Source organism: Triturus cristatus, chromosome 2_2, assembly GCF_964204655.1.
Source record: "Triturus cristatus chromosome 2_2, aTriCri1.1, whole genome shotgun sequence".
In the NCBI taxonomy this organism is placed as follows: Eukaryota; Metazoa; Chordata; class Amphibia; order Caudata; family Salamandridae; genus Triturus; species Triturus cristatus.
This window is the reverse complement of record NC_140582.1, coordinates 1,146,738,045-1,146,750,384: the sequence shown is the minus strand read 5'-3', so window position 1 is coordinate 1,146,750,384 and position 12,340 is coordinate 1,146,738,045.

Genomic DNA, 12,340 nt, shown 5'->3' with positions numbered 1-12,340 from the left:
CCTTCGACCTTTGTTTAACACTGTTGAGGGCAGCACTTGCAAGAGAAGAAATAGGCCCACTGAGGAAAGTGATACAGCTGCTCACTGAGAAGGTGGATAAATGAACTGTTTTGTTAGGTAGCATCAAAAAGAAGCGGCGGTTATGGCCACCTACAAACACTAATAGGACCATAATTGACCCTCAAGTGCCTAGTTCTTGGATTAACCTAGCACGAGCAGCTGGTGTCGCACGTTTTTTACCAAGCATACTATCCCCACTATCACAATAGACTCTAATATGAGTTATAAAGCAAGCACACGGCTGGTGGGTGCCAAGAACAGGAAGGTGGACAACATTAACCAGTTAAATCTGCCACCCAGGCAAGATACTCCCCTGGAACCCCCATTAATTGACTCTTGTTATCAATTTTTTGTATTTGTATATGAGTGTAATTGTTGTCTTGTACTTTTATGATTTTAATTAATCGAATAAAGTGGATTGATTGATTGATTGATTGACTCTTGAAGGACATGTCAGAAGGATCCAGGTGCTTAACCAACAAGGAGCTGAGGGATAGACTCTTGCCACCCGCCCTGAGGGAGAAAGAGGCTAGCATGCATCAGGGTGAGAAGACGTTCTTGATAAACATCCCCAAATTGACCCCAGGATACATTGCACAAAATGTCTAACTATTAAAGGTATTCATTGGGTTTGTAAGGTTCATAACTGTCGATCATTGATTAGGGATGATATTGTAGCAGTCAGATGCTACAGTAGTAACTCCACCACATTAAACTATATTGGCATGAGATTTTCTAACAACAAATTAAATTGAAGGTCTAATCATTTTTTAACATAGAGCCCCCTTAAATGATGTTACTAAAATACGCATTAAAACCACTCCACCCTTGGATCTCCATCTAGTGACCAACATTAAAGCTGCTGCCCCTCTCAACCATGTACGGGAATGAAGAGTGGCCATCACAGGTTTCCTAGCCATGTCAGATATAGATTGACATCTTCAGTCTCCAGACTCGACAAACCACTTTGATTCTGATATATTACATCCTCAGATAGAATATGCCATCCATTTTTACAATGACCTATGTTGATCAAAGGTACTAGTGATCCTACCAATGGACAAGTTAATTCTGATATGTTTTCCCATACTGTCCCACTTGTACCCACCTTGACTCCAGCTCCTGTGGTTAACACTTCTGCACCAGGAGGCCCAGTTAGACTTATGTCTTGAAATGTGGCAGGATTGCAAGCTAAGTTAAGAGTGGGCAGAATGTATATAGAATGTATATATAAGCATCAAATCGTCTTATTGCAGGAAACATAGATGACAGAGCCAGTTTATAGGTCTGGGTATCTCACTTTATACATCAATGCTACTCCAGCTAAATCTGGGCGTGCATCAGGGGGCTTAATAATCTGGCTAAAACAATCATGTGATTTTAGGGTGGGGTTGCTAGATACAGGCTGAAAGGATATACTAGGTACTCATCTTGTTTCCAATGGATCTTGCTTGATTATCAACATAGTGGTGCTAAATGGCCACATACGATCTGTCCAAGATAATGGAGAATCACAGTCCTTACACACACTACGGCTTCTGGTAGAGAATACCCTACACCACACTTGACCCATGATTATAGCAGGCGATTGTAATACAAAATTTGAAAAACTAGACTCTCTGTCAGTTTTAATGGCTGGGAAGGATGCCAAGTGGGATATTCCTGAGCTTACAATGATACCAGCCATGAAGTGGTTAAAAGTGGCTTCTCAGTTATTACATTTTTGTTTGGACCATGGCCTAAGAGCAGCGTATGGGTGCACTAAGTCTGACCAGTGTCCTCATCCCCCCTTTAAAAGAGGTTTGTATAGCAATTTTATAGACTATATACTGTTAGATCTGAGGCTCTGAAACTTTATGGCTGATATGAAAGTTGTCAATAGGGCAGACAGTGACCATAATGTCCTTGTTGCTGAGTTTAATGTAGGGTTATTATGTAAGATACCTGAGTTCAGTACTAGCTCATTTACATTCCCATTAGCTTCAACAATCAATTGCAAGAATATTAAATGGGCCACCTTTAGTTGCGATGAAAGTAGTAAGGGAAATATTTATAAAGCGCTATTTAACAAGTTTGGATCCTTTGAATTTACTGTACTTTCTAAGGCAAGCACCGTTCGCTTTTGCTAAACACTCAGAGCTATTTGAAATTCTCAAATGTCTTTTTACGAAACAAGCTAAAAACGACTCAAGCTAGAACTGCATCAAGCCCCTGGTTTACATCGGCTTGTAGGAGTGCTAAGGAGAATTTGATGAAGTAATCAAAGAAGAGCCTAAGAGAGTTAGAACATTGGCAAGGAAGATGTATAATGTCTGCTTGCTTAAGGCCAAAAAAGATTGGGAAGAGGATCAGTGGGCACAGATGCTAGAAGCTCCTAGCAAACATGATTATAGAACCTTCTGAAAACTGTTGCTGTTAGCAAGGGTTGTGGTAATTTCACTCTGGAAGTGTCTGTCCCATTAGATTGCTGGGTCAAACACTTCAAAGCCCAAACACCAAGAGTGATTACGCTTGCATAGGTCCTCCCTCAAACACTGGTCCTACATTGTGCAACCGACCGATTGTCTATTATTTTCCTCCTTCTGTGTATCATTTACTAGTATCTATCTTGGAAGAAACCAAAGTCACCCTCCTTCACATGAAAAACAAAAAGCACCTGGCCCTGATAGCATACCTGTGGATCATTTTCAATCAGAGCCAGAAATCTGGGTCCCCTACTTGAACATGCTAACCAACGCTGTCACTAATGAGGAGGAAATCACAGCGTTATGGTGACGTGTTATAACTGTTCCGATTTACAAAAAGGGAGCCAGAGACATTTCCTCAAACTACAGGCTAATTAGCTCAATTGATAACACATAGAAGATCTTTTGTAGACAAGTTTTAACTCGTATACATGAATGGATGGATGAACATAAGGTCCTATCCCATCTCAAGACAAAGTTCTGTGAGAGTATAGGGAAGATACATCAGATATTCTGTCATGTCCTTTAGGATAGTCCCATCATATACATACCAATTACATACACTTTGTCCCATCCACACAACATAACGGTCTTACACAGATGACCTTTTACCTAGTAGCTTACTGATGTCTCTCTGACATCAGGCTCTTGGTACCATATCTTAATCCCTGTACCTGACGTACATAAACATGTCCCCATGCGCTGTAGATTTATTCTGTATAAGGGTCACCACTTTTTTTTAATCCATGGCCAACAACCAGCTGTGCATGATCATGTTTGTTTAGAAAAGGATTATCAGAGGATTAGCGAATGTTTTCAAAACATATTGATACTGGAAAAACCCTGGAATGACCACTTTAGTATAAAAGACCCTCACGCCTCCTTACAGACACAGAGCAGAATTCCTTCCAGGCCGGATCGAGACTCTGCAGGCTGATCTTATGACAGGCAGAGACCTGACATTCCTTGCGGAGTGCAATCCCCGACGCAGAGACAGGGTCCTTCATTCAGAAACCATCAGGTGAGAGGTTAGCACTTCCTACGGGTTTCTTGGCTCCATTACGATCTATCCTGACTTTTACATTCACATGATTCATCTACATATCTAGGTTAGGCACACTTAGGTAGGATACGCATCGTAGGAGTACGCCAATGCTATTGTTTTATATAATATGCTCTTATTCATCTTATTAGCACTATGGTAGAAATGTATCTGCTACTTACGATATTGGTACTAGCGATCACATTTGTCTGCTCCTGTCTTTTGATTGTCGCAGCTAACGTTTCATACTAGGCTGACGCTTGAGCAATAAATAATTATTGAAACTGTTCCAATAGTCATTCTATGCATTCTGAGAAAAGCAAGCACGAGTGGCTGAGTGAAAGATACCGTATTGTTTCCACCCTGTTTGTACCTGAGGAATCTGGGTTGTCATGTTCAGTGGTTGCCAGAAACTACACACACCACTGTAGAATACAGGGGGATGGTAGTGTCACTGTAGAGCTAGCGGGTCTAATGGCTTACTCATCCTGTGGGGGTGTCCAGAGTCTGTCTGCACACCAAGCCCTCCGTTTAGATCATCCAAAGTGTTCAGATCCTGGGGCGTCATAGAAACTACACGACAATTCCACCTCATGACCATCTGCTAGAAGTACATCACCATCAAAAAAGACCATCTGTGTGTAGCCTTTATGGACATGAGAGCTGCATTTGATCTAGTGCCGAGACATACCCTTTGGGAAGTACTGGATCAGATGGGTATACCGCAGGATCTTCTTCATCTATTAGACTGCATATAGATACCCATGCCCAGGTGAGGTTGAATGACGTGGGTGGCCTATCCCCCCGGATTCCTACAGAGCGAGGTGTAAGGCAGGGATGTGTTTTAGCCCCCATGCTCTTTTCTCTGTTTATGAATAGAGTGCTGTAAGTTCTGATCAATCGTCAGCATGATGCCCCCAAGATAGCAGGTGCATGTGTTTGGGTATTGCTATTTGCAGATGATAGCTTGTTACTCTCTCGTATTCCGATGGATTTGCAGCACTTGCTTAAACTCTTTGTAGAATTTAGCAAATGTAGAGCCCAAGAGATCAATGCTGGGAAATCGAAATTCATGACCACCAATCCCCATCGCTCAAGTTAAGAGTTCTGACTACCTATGGGTTAGGATTTTGGAGAAACTTACTTGGGGCCTACAGCTGGAAAAAAGTCACTCCCTTTTATCCCATAGGTCAACAGCAATTGTTAGAAAACACAAGATATCAGTTTCCCCAGCTGGAATGTATAGAGAGTGGTGGCTTTGGGTGGAGTGCTATATGGGGCATAAATCTGGGGTTCAGGGGATACCTTAAGTCTTAACATCACAGAAAATAGGTCCATAAGGTCACTAGTGAATGTTCCAGTCAGTACTCCCCTAATATCTCCAAGGTGGGATTTAAACCTTAAAAGCGTTGATCACATTGCCCGCCTTAAAATATTGACCTATTGGTTTAGAATTTGGACCACCAAGGAACTGGCCCCTACAAAGTCACCCTATAGGAGTTCATTCTTCTTGATAAATCGTGTATTTCACCCTGGCTGAGAGCTGTGAAAGCCTCTTATTATCAACTAAACTTAATGGGCATATGGGAAGATCCCAGTAAGATGGATAGAACCTTAGCTAAACGGATGAAGCAAGTATACTGGGAATATGTCCTCCAGAAAACCTGTAGTGAAATGAGGGCTGAAGTAATGGTGGACAACATTTTGAGCCATAAATGCTCTCTGAAATTTGAACCATTCCTCAATAGAATTACCCCTGCAGAGGCTAAGTCCTTGTACATGCGCTTTGTATTATCACAGTCACACTTGGGTCTTTTACTTTAAAGTGGAAATTAGACAATGTAGGTGCAGAGGGTTGCCCATTTTCTCCTAATACACCAGAAAACAAGGTAAATATTTTAATGATATGTCAAAAAGTAGAAAATCCTCAAATCACGATGGATCCTTCCGCTTTATCGTAAACTGGGTGTTAAACAATGTGAGGAAGCTTTATGCCTACTAAAAACTGAAACTGAAATCATTGTATTTGCTTTATCAGAATACTTAAAGTGGGCTTGGTCTCTTTGTGCAGCTGAACAGAAGACTTGGTCCTGTGGTGCACAGAGTCTGTGCTTACATTTGATTAGGCAGGCATGGCACACAAATTCTCCTTGCCCAGATAGACGTATGTGCTGTCCAGGCAAGGCGAGGTTCCAATATCTAATTATAGATGAAAGTACCCCTTGCTTAGAAATGAAACTGAAAGATGTTTTTGGAAGTGTACCTGTTTTCTGACTTAAGACCTGGACATTCCTTATTTTGGATACCCTGTTTGCTCGTATAATCAAGGGAATGTCTATTTTTGCTGATAGTCATTGGGTCTTGGACTATGGCTGGGGTACTTTGGTTCTGTTTTCATTTTAGGAATGTACACTCATATTGTTAAAAAAAATAACTAGATTTTGAGTTTTGACATGAGCAAAAGAGTATTGAAAGCTCAAAGTTCTTGTTGAAATGTGATTGTGTCTGATGTATTAAGATCTGGTTAATTCTAAATTGGTTAACTTTTGCACTGTGCATTTTATTATTGATTGCCATTTAAGTGGGGGGATGTATGCTTTTGTATTCTTGTTGCTAATAGTTAGAGTCTGTCCCTGGGCGTGGGCAAGTGTGCAATTGAAATGGGGAACTGCTTTGAGAATATGCATTTTGCACATTGACCTATGAAATGGGTTATGTGAGCATTATGACCTTTAGATCTGCTCATTCTGGGAGCATATTTTATCATATTTGCACATAGTCTGTCAAACGTTGAAAGACATACCCCAGACCTATGGGTTATCATATTTTTATAGTATTATTTTTACATATGTAGATTTTAGTACTTTTGTATTCGTACGTTATTTTAGAGATATTGTATGGATTATTCGTATTTTAAATGTGATAGTTATTGGATGTTGGTGTATGTACTTTTATGTCTATATATGACCGAAACAAGGGGCATATTATCAAGCACGGCGTTAAAATTAGCGCCGCTTTAGCGGCAGAAAACTGCCGCTAAAGAGGCGATAATGGGCTTGATAATATGCCCTTGAGAATTCCCATAGAAGCCCATGTTGACACCAGAACATGAGCTTCTATTGGAATTCTCAAGGGCATATTATCAAGCCCATTATCGCCGCTTTAGCGGCAATTTTCTGCCGCTAAAGCGACGATAATTTGAACGCCTTTTCTTGATAATATGGCCCCAAGTATATAGATTGATTATAGTAGGGATCAGGCCCACAGAGGATTACATGCACACTCTGAAGTCACCAAGGTGGTACCTCTTCTGCCACAGGTGCACCAGTCCAAGATGGCTGAATGATCCACTACTTAGGTTAGGCACAGTAGAGTGCACCAGGAGTCACATGACAGTGGATGGAGTGGCTGCTTGGCAATGCCTGCAGAGGCAGGTCAATGACTGTGTTCTCTGGATCAACCGAAGTTGGGTAGGCAATGTGATGGTAACATTCACAATCGAACAACAGCAGAAGAAGCAGCATTTAACTCCATTTTTTCACATCCCATGATACATCCTACAACAAAATTGCTTTTCCAGAGAGATGTTCTAATTTTCCAAAATATTATGTTGGGTTGTAAATTTGTAAATTCCCTGTATAGGTCTCCTGCACTTCAAGTAAAGTGCATTGATGGGGTCTAAATATGTTTGAAAAGCTTTTTTTCCAGTACCATCTGGGGGGAAGGAGGGTGCAAACTTGAAATTCTGCTCAATTTAGAGTCGCGTGCCATCAGATTCAAAAAGAGAATATGTTCCATCAACGAAAAACTTAAAATATCAAAATTCCTAATATGGCATAGCTACAAGAGGCTACATGTGTATTTAAGGGACCTCACTGACTGTGTAATATGGGGCTTACTATAAGCAAAGAGAACCAAAAACTATAACTAGGTTGTATTTGAAACATTATCACACCCCACCAGAATCTTTGTGTCTGGTGATCTGTGGCAAGTTTCCAAAATAGCTCAGAATGGTTATCAGTAGCAACATATAGTTGTGCTGGAGGTACATTTACAATGGTTACACTGTAAAACCCTTTGGCCTTGGTTCCGCACTTGCCCTCCGGTATTCAAATTGGAAAACTGCCCGATAATCAGTACTATTTTTACCGCCCACACCACCACGAAAGCATCTCCCGCATTACTGGTAGATGTAGTTTGGAATACCGTGAGCCATCCTAGGATAATATGAGGAATCTCCCAGTAATTCCCAGACAAATCTCAGCAGTTTTCTGCTTCTGAAGAATGCTGGCGGAATTACTGGCGGAAACTGTTTCTGCTGGTTATTTTTTAAATTAGAAGGCACAGGTTTAGCTATGACAGAATGGGCTACTGGTAATGGTTTTACCAGCTCAATCTTTTTACCTGCCTAGTTCCTAATCTGGGCTTTAACCCTTATTAAGGCTTTAATTGATGCATTGGAACGATTCACAAAAGTGTTTATGAATATGGGAAATAGTACTACAGAGTAATATTTTATGTCATCTTTGTGAATCGGCCTTGAGACGTCATACTCCCTAATAGTAGAAGCGCAATGAGGCACAGTGTTTCATATTTGTACTAACTGTACACACATATTCACATTGTATTCCCTCTTTAGGTGCTTTGGAGCCTATTCACAAAGGCATGTATGAGTACGTAAAAAGCGTACTACAAGAGAACCACTTTACGTACTCCAAAATGCCTTTGTGAATAGGGCTCTTGGTTTAGACCTTGGGGCAGATGTTCAAATACTATGAATAACGATATCCAAATAGCGATTTTTACTGAATTACTATTTGGTAACTGCTAGCCGTAATGTTCCAAACTTTGAGGGGCAGATGTACGACCATTACATTTTGCGACTTGCAAATTGCGATTTTTAGAGACTCCCAATTTGCGAGTCGCAAAATTAAATGTACTAATGTGTCTCAGACACATTAGCAATTCCCAATGGGGTTGCAAATGACCTGCCTCATCAATATTCATGAGGCAGGTCGCAATTTGCAACCCATTGGGAATGGGCAATAGCACAAGGATTTTGGCCTGCTGGAGTCAGCGGACCACCATGTCTGTCTTTGCTTTTAAATAAAGCAACTCTTTTTAAATGCACCCTGTTCTACTTAAGGAAAATTGTATGATTTTCACAAAACAAAATGAAACTTTGTTTTATTTTTTAATAGTAGGCAGTGGCCCGTGGGACCAATGTCTGCTCTTAAAACGTTTTTGCTGCCAGTCATAAGGAGGAAGGGGTCCCTGTGGACCCCATCCCGTTTGCAATTGGCTTACCATCTACTTGAAGTAGGTAGTAAACTGAAAAACAATCGTAAATGCCCTTGCGACTCGCTATTAGGAAGGTACGCCCTTGGCACACCCGTTCCTAATAGCGACTTACAAACCCTATTTTGTGAGTCGGTAATAGGTTACAGACTCGCAAATTAGGGTTAGTACATGTGAAAAGGCTTTTTAGTTGTCGCAAACAGCCCGATTTTCCATTAAAAGTAGTCGTACATCTGGCCCTAAATGTTTAAATAGCGATTGTGTGATCCATTAGGAATGCTATCCATCAAAGGGATGGTGGCCTGCTGGGGTCAGCAGACCATCATGTCTGTGATTGATTTTAAATAAAGCAATCTTTTTTTCCTTAGAAACGCCTTCTGTTTTACTTAAAGAAAAATGGAATGTATTTCAAAAGAGAAAAAGATGAAACAATTAGGGGCGCTAGGTGGCGCCGAACCAAGATGGCCGCACTGGCGTGAGGCTCTGGACGCCCGACCCTTATACTCGTCAATTATCCGCATAAAGACCCCTCGCCTGGAAGTACATTGCGACCCAAAGTGTATCCCTATGGCGTGTGCACACTCGTTGCAAGTTTGGTGGCGCCAGGTTGATTTGCCAGGAAGATAGCGGGCCCGGACCTGACTGGGGGAGAGACGCTCCTCGCTGGCGGATGACTGCTGCGGCTGCGGGCGATACTCTAGTGCCGGTGCGTCCACGAGACTGTATGCCTGCCGGCGGAAACTGCCTGCTGCACTACTCGCAGAGAAGGTGTCCGCCTACGACCTGTGAAGGCACTGAGAGGAGTGGGGCTGGGTGCTGATGCCGGGCCCCCCCGTGGCTGCTGTCCCTAGCGAGGGTGCACCCTAAGCTGTCTGGACCTACTGGGGGCGCACGGAACACTACATACACGGCACCGGCGGGCGGATGAGCAGGGATCTCCTGAAGGCGCGGCTGGAGCGGCGACGCGGGGCTGGGTGCCTCGAGGGGTGCCCTGGCGATCGCGGAAGGTGAGATCGGTGCGTCCCTACCCCGGCTGACCATTGAGATCGATGTGGAGTGAGAGGACGCTGCTGTCTGAATGGTGAGCGCTGTGTGGCGGGCATTGATGTGGACGAGGGGCTCTCGGCAGTGCATTGAGAGACGAGGCTGCTGATCCACCCCCCCTGAACACACGACTGGTGAGCGTGGGGCACCGGCATACAAGACATCGCCGCGTGACGCTCGTGGCGCATGGCGAGGCTCATGTACAGTGCGGGCGAGCGGCTGGCTGGGAGGCTGCCGGGGGGGGCCTGTGCTGCGCCGCTGAGCCTTAGTCTATATTCTGGGCGGGTGGAACCCGCGGCGCGGAGGGCGGCCTCCCCCTGGGGGCCTCTGGTAGCGCTGATCACCTGCCGGGCGATAACACTGCGGAGGGAGCTGCTGGGGGATGCCTCTGTGCTCCCCCCCTCCATGTAGAAGAGTGCACGCGGCGACGTGGTCCCCTGACCCTCCACTGACCGGGCACATACTGTGGGGCAGCATTACAGATTGGCGGCGAGTGGCGCACGACTGGAAGTAGGATTCGCGGAGCCGCTGCGGAGGTGCAGCCGGGTGGGCGTGGACCACGGCCCATTACTGGGAGCGCAGCCTGAGTAACTATCGTCATGGGTAAGGCGGAGGCACGCCAGTCCAGGCTCCCTTTTGACTAGAAAAAGGCAACCACGCGACCCGCCACCGAGGAGGCTGAGGTGCCCGCTCCGGGGCCGTCTACCTCCCCTGCGGCCGCCCCTAGTGACGAACTGAAAACCATGCTTGTTGCAATGCAGCAGAGCCTCAATGCCCTCTCCGGGAAGATGGATACTATGAACACCCGACTGGATTTCCTGGTGCTCAAGGTGGACAAGCACGACGAGCAGATCAAAGAGGCGGAAAAGCGAATATCCGCGACTGAGGACAACTTCACTGAAATTGCCCGACAAATGGCTCAAATGGACAAACTGCTGAAGGTGATTGCGGCTAAAAGCGAGGATTTGGAGGCACGCAGTTGGCGAAACAACATACGCCTGGTGGGTATACCGGAGACCACGACCACGGGGAGGATGGAGGACTACGTGGAGAAACTGCTTGTGTCCTCATTGGGCGCTGAATCCTTCTCGTCGCACCTGATAGTAGAGCGCGCACACAGGGCGCTGGGCCCGCGGCCTCCGGCTGGAGCGCCACCGAGACCTATAGTAGCAAGGCTGCTTAACTATAGAGACCGAGATGTGGCTCTTCGCAGGGCGAGAGACATTCCTAATCTGCAATACGACGGCAACTCGTTCTCCGTCTATCCAGATTTTACCCTGGCGGTTCAGGAGGCCCGGCGGAAACAGTTAGCGGTAAAACAGAAACTACGCCAGGCGAACGTTGAATATGCACTGCTCTATCTGGCCAAACTGCGGACCGCACGATAATCTGCACTACCCCGCAGCAGGCGGAGGATTCCATTAAGACCCTGCGACGATCGTCTCCGCTACACGGAAACAATGCGGGACGCTCGGGCTCGAGCTCACCCATGGCCGAGGACTAGATATCCTGCACCAACCCTTTCGAGGATATGGAATAGACATAATGGTTCAATGCTGTGCACCATGGGGGGGCTGGGAGAGGTGGCACCTCCTGGGCGCCTTGGGACATACCTATCGCTACGAAGTATGGACGAAGCTGTTGAGATTCGCTGGTCTCTGGAATTTTGCCTGGGCTGAGAGAGTACTAGGCCTGAGCAGTCAGCGACAGATGAGCACATGGTGTAATGCTCTTTATCAGACTATATATGATGCTGAATTGAGGGATGCCCTGCAGTGGCTTGGGCTGCGCCTTGAACGTATGTGTCACAGTAACCTAACTGTTTGCCTGCACTGGGCTTGAAGGGGTCTGCTTCATAAGGGAGGGCACCCTCGACTCTGACCCTCCTCCATACCAGCCTAACTGGGGTGGGGGTGGAGAGTCCTACCGCAAGGTGGGATATGAGGGCTTCGGAAGCACTCTGGCGCCCCACCGAGGGAGGTCCCCTATACTCCAAAGTTTCGAACTAGATAGGGTCTAGGGCTAGGACCACTCTTCTTTTGTTGGCATTCAACTGTTTGATTTTGTTTATTTTATGTCCTGGGGAGAGGACAGGGAGGGAGGGTTTGGGGTTTCCGGCGCGTTTGGAGCACCTTTGTGGGAGGGGAAGATGGGGGGGAGGGAGGTGGGAGGGTCTCACGGGGTAGAGAGAGTGGAATATGACCGCAGTAGCCTTGGCCCACCTTCAAACGCGATGCTACATTGCATTACAGAGACTGGCATGCCATCATTGTGCGAGACTCTAGAGACTGACACACCATTCGGAGGGTTTGGGAGGATGCGTCTCCTGTGCACTGAATCACGATCATGGAGGGCGATCGTAGAAAGAGCCTGAAGATTTTATCATGGAATGTAAGGGGGTTGCGGGATCCCAGGAAGAAGCGGCAGATAT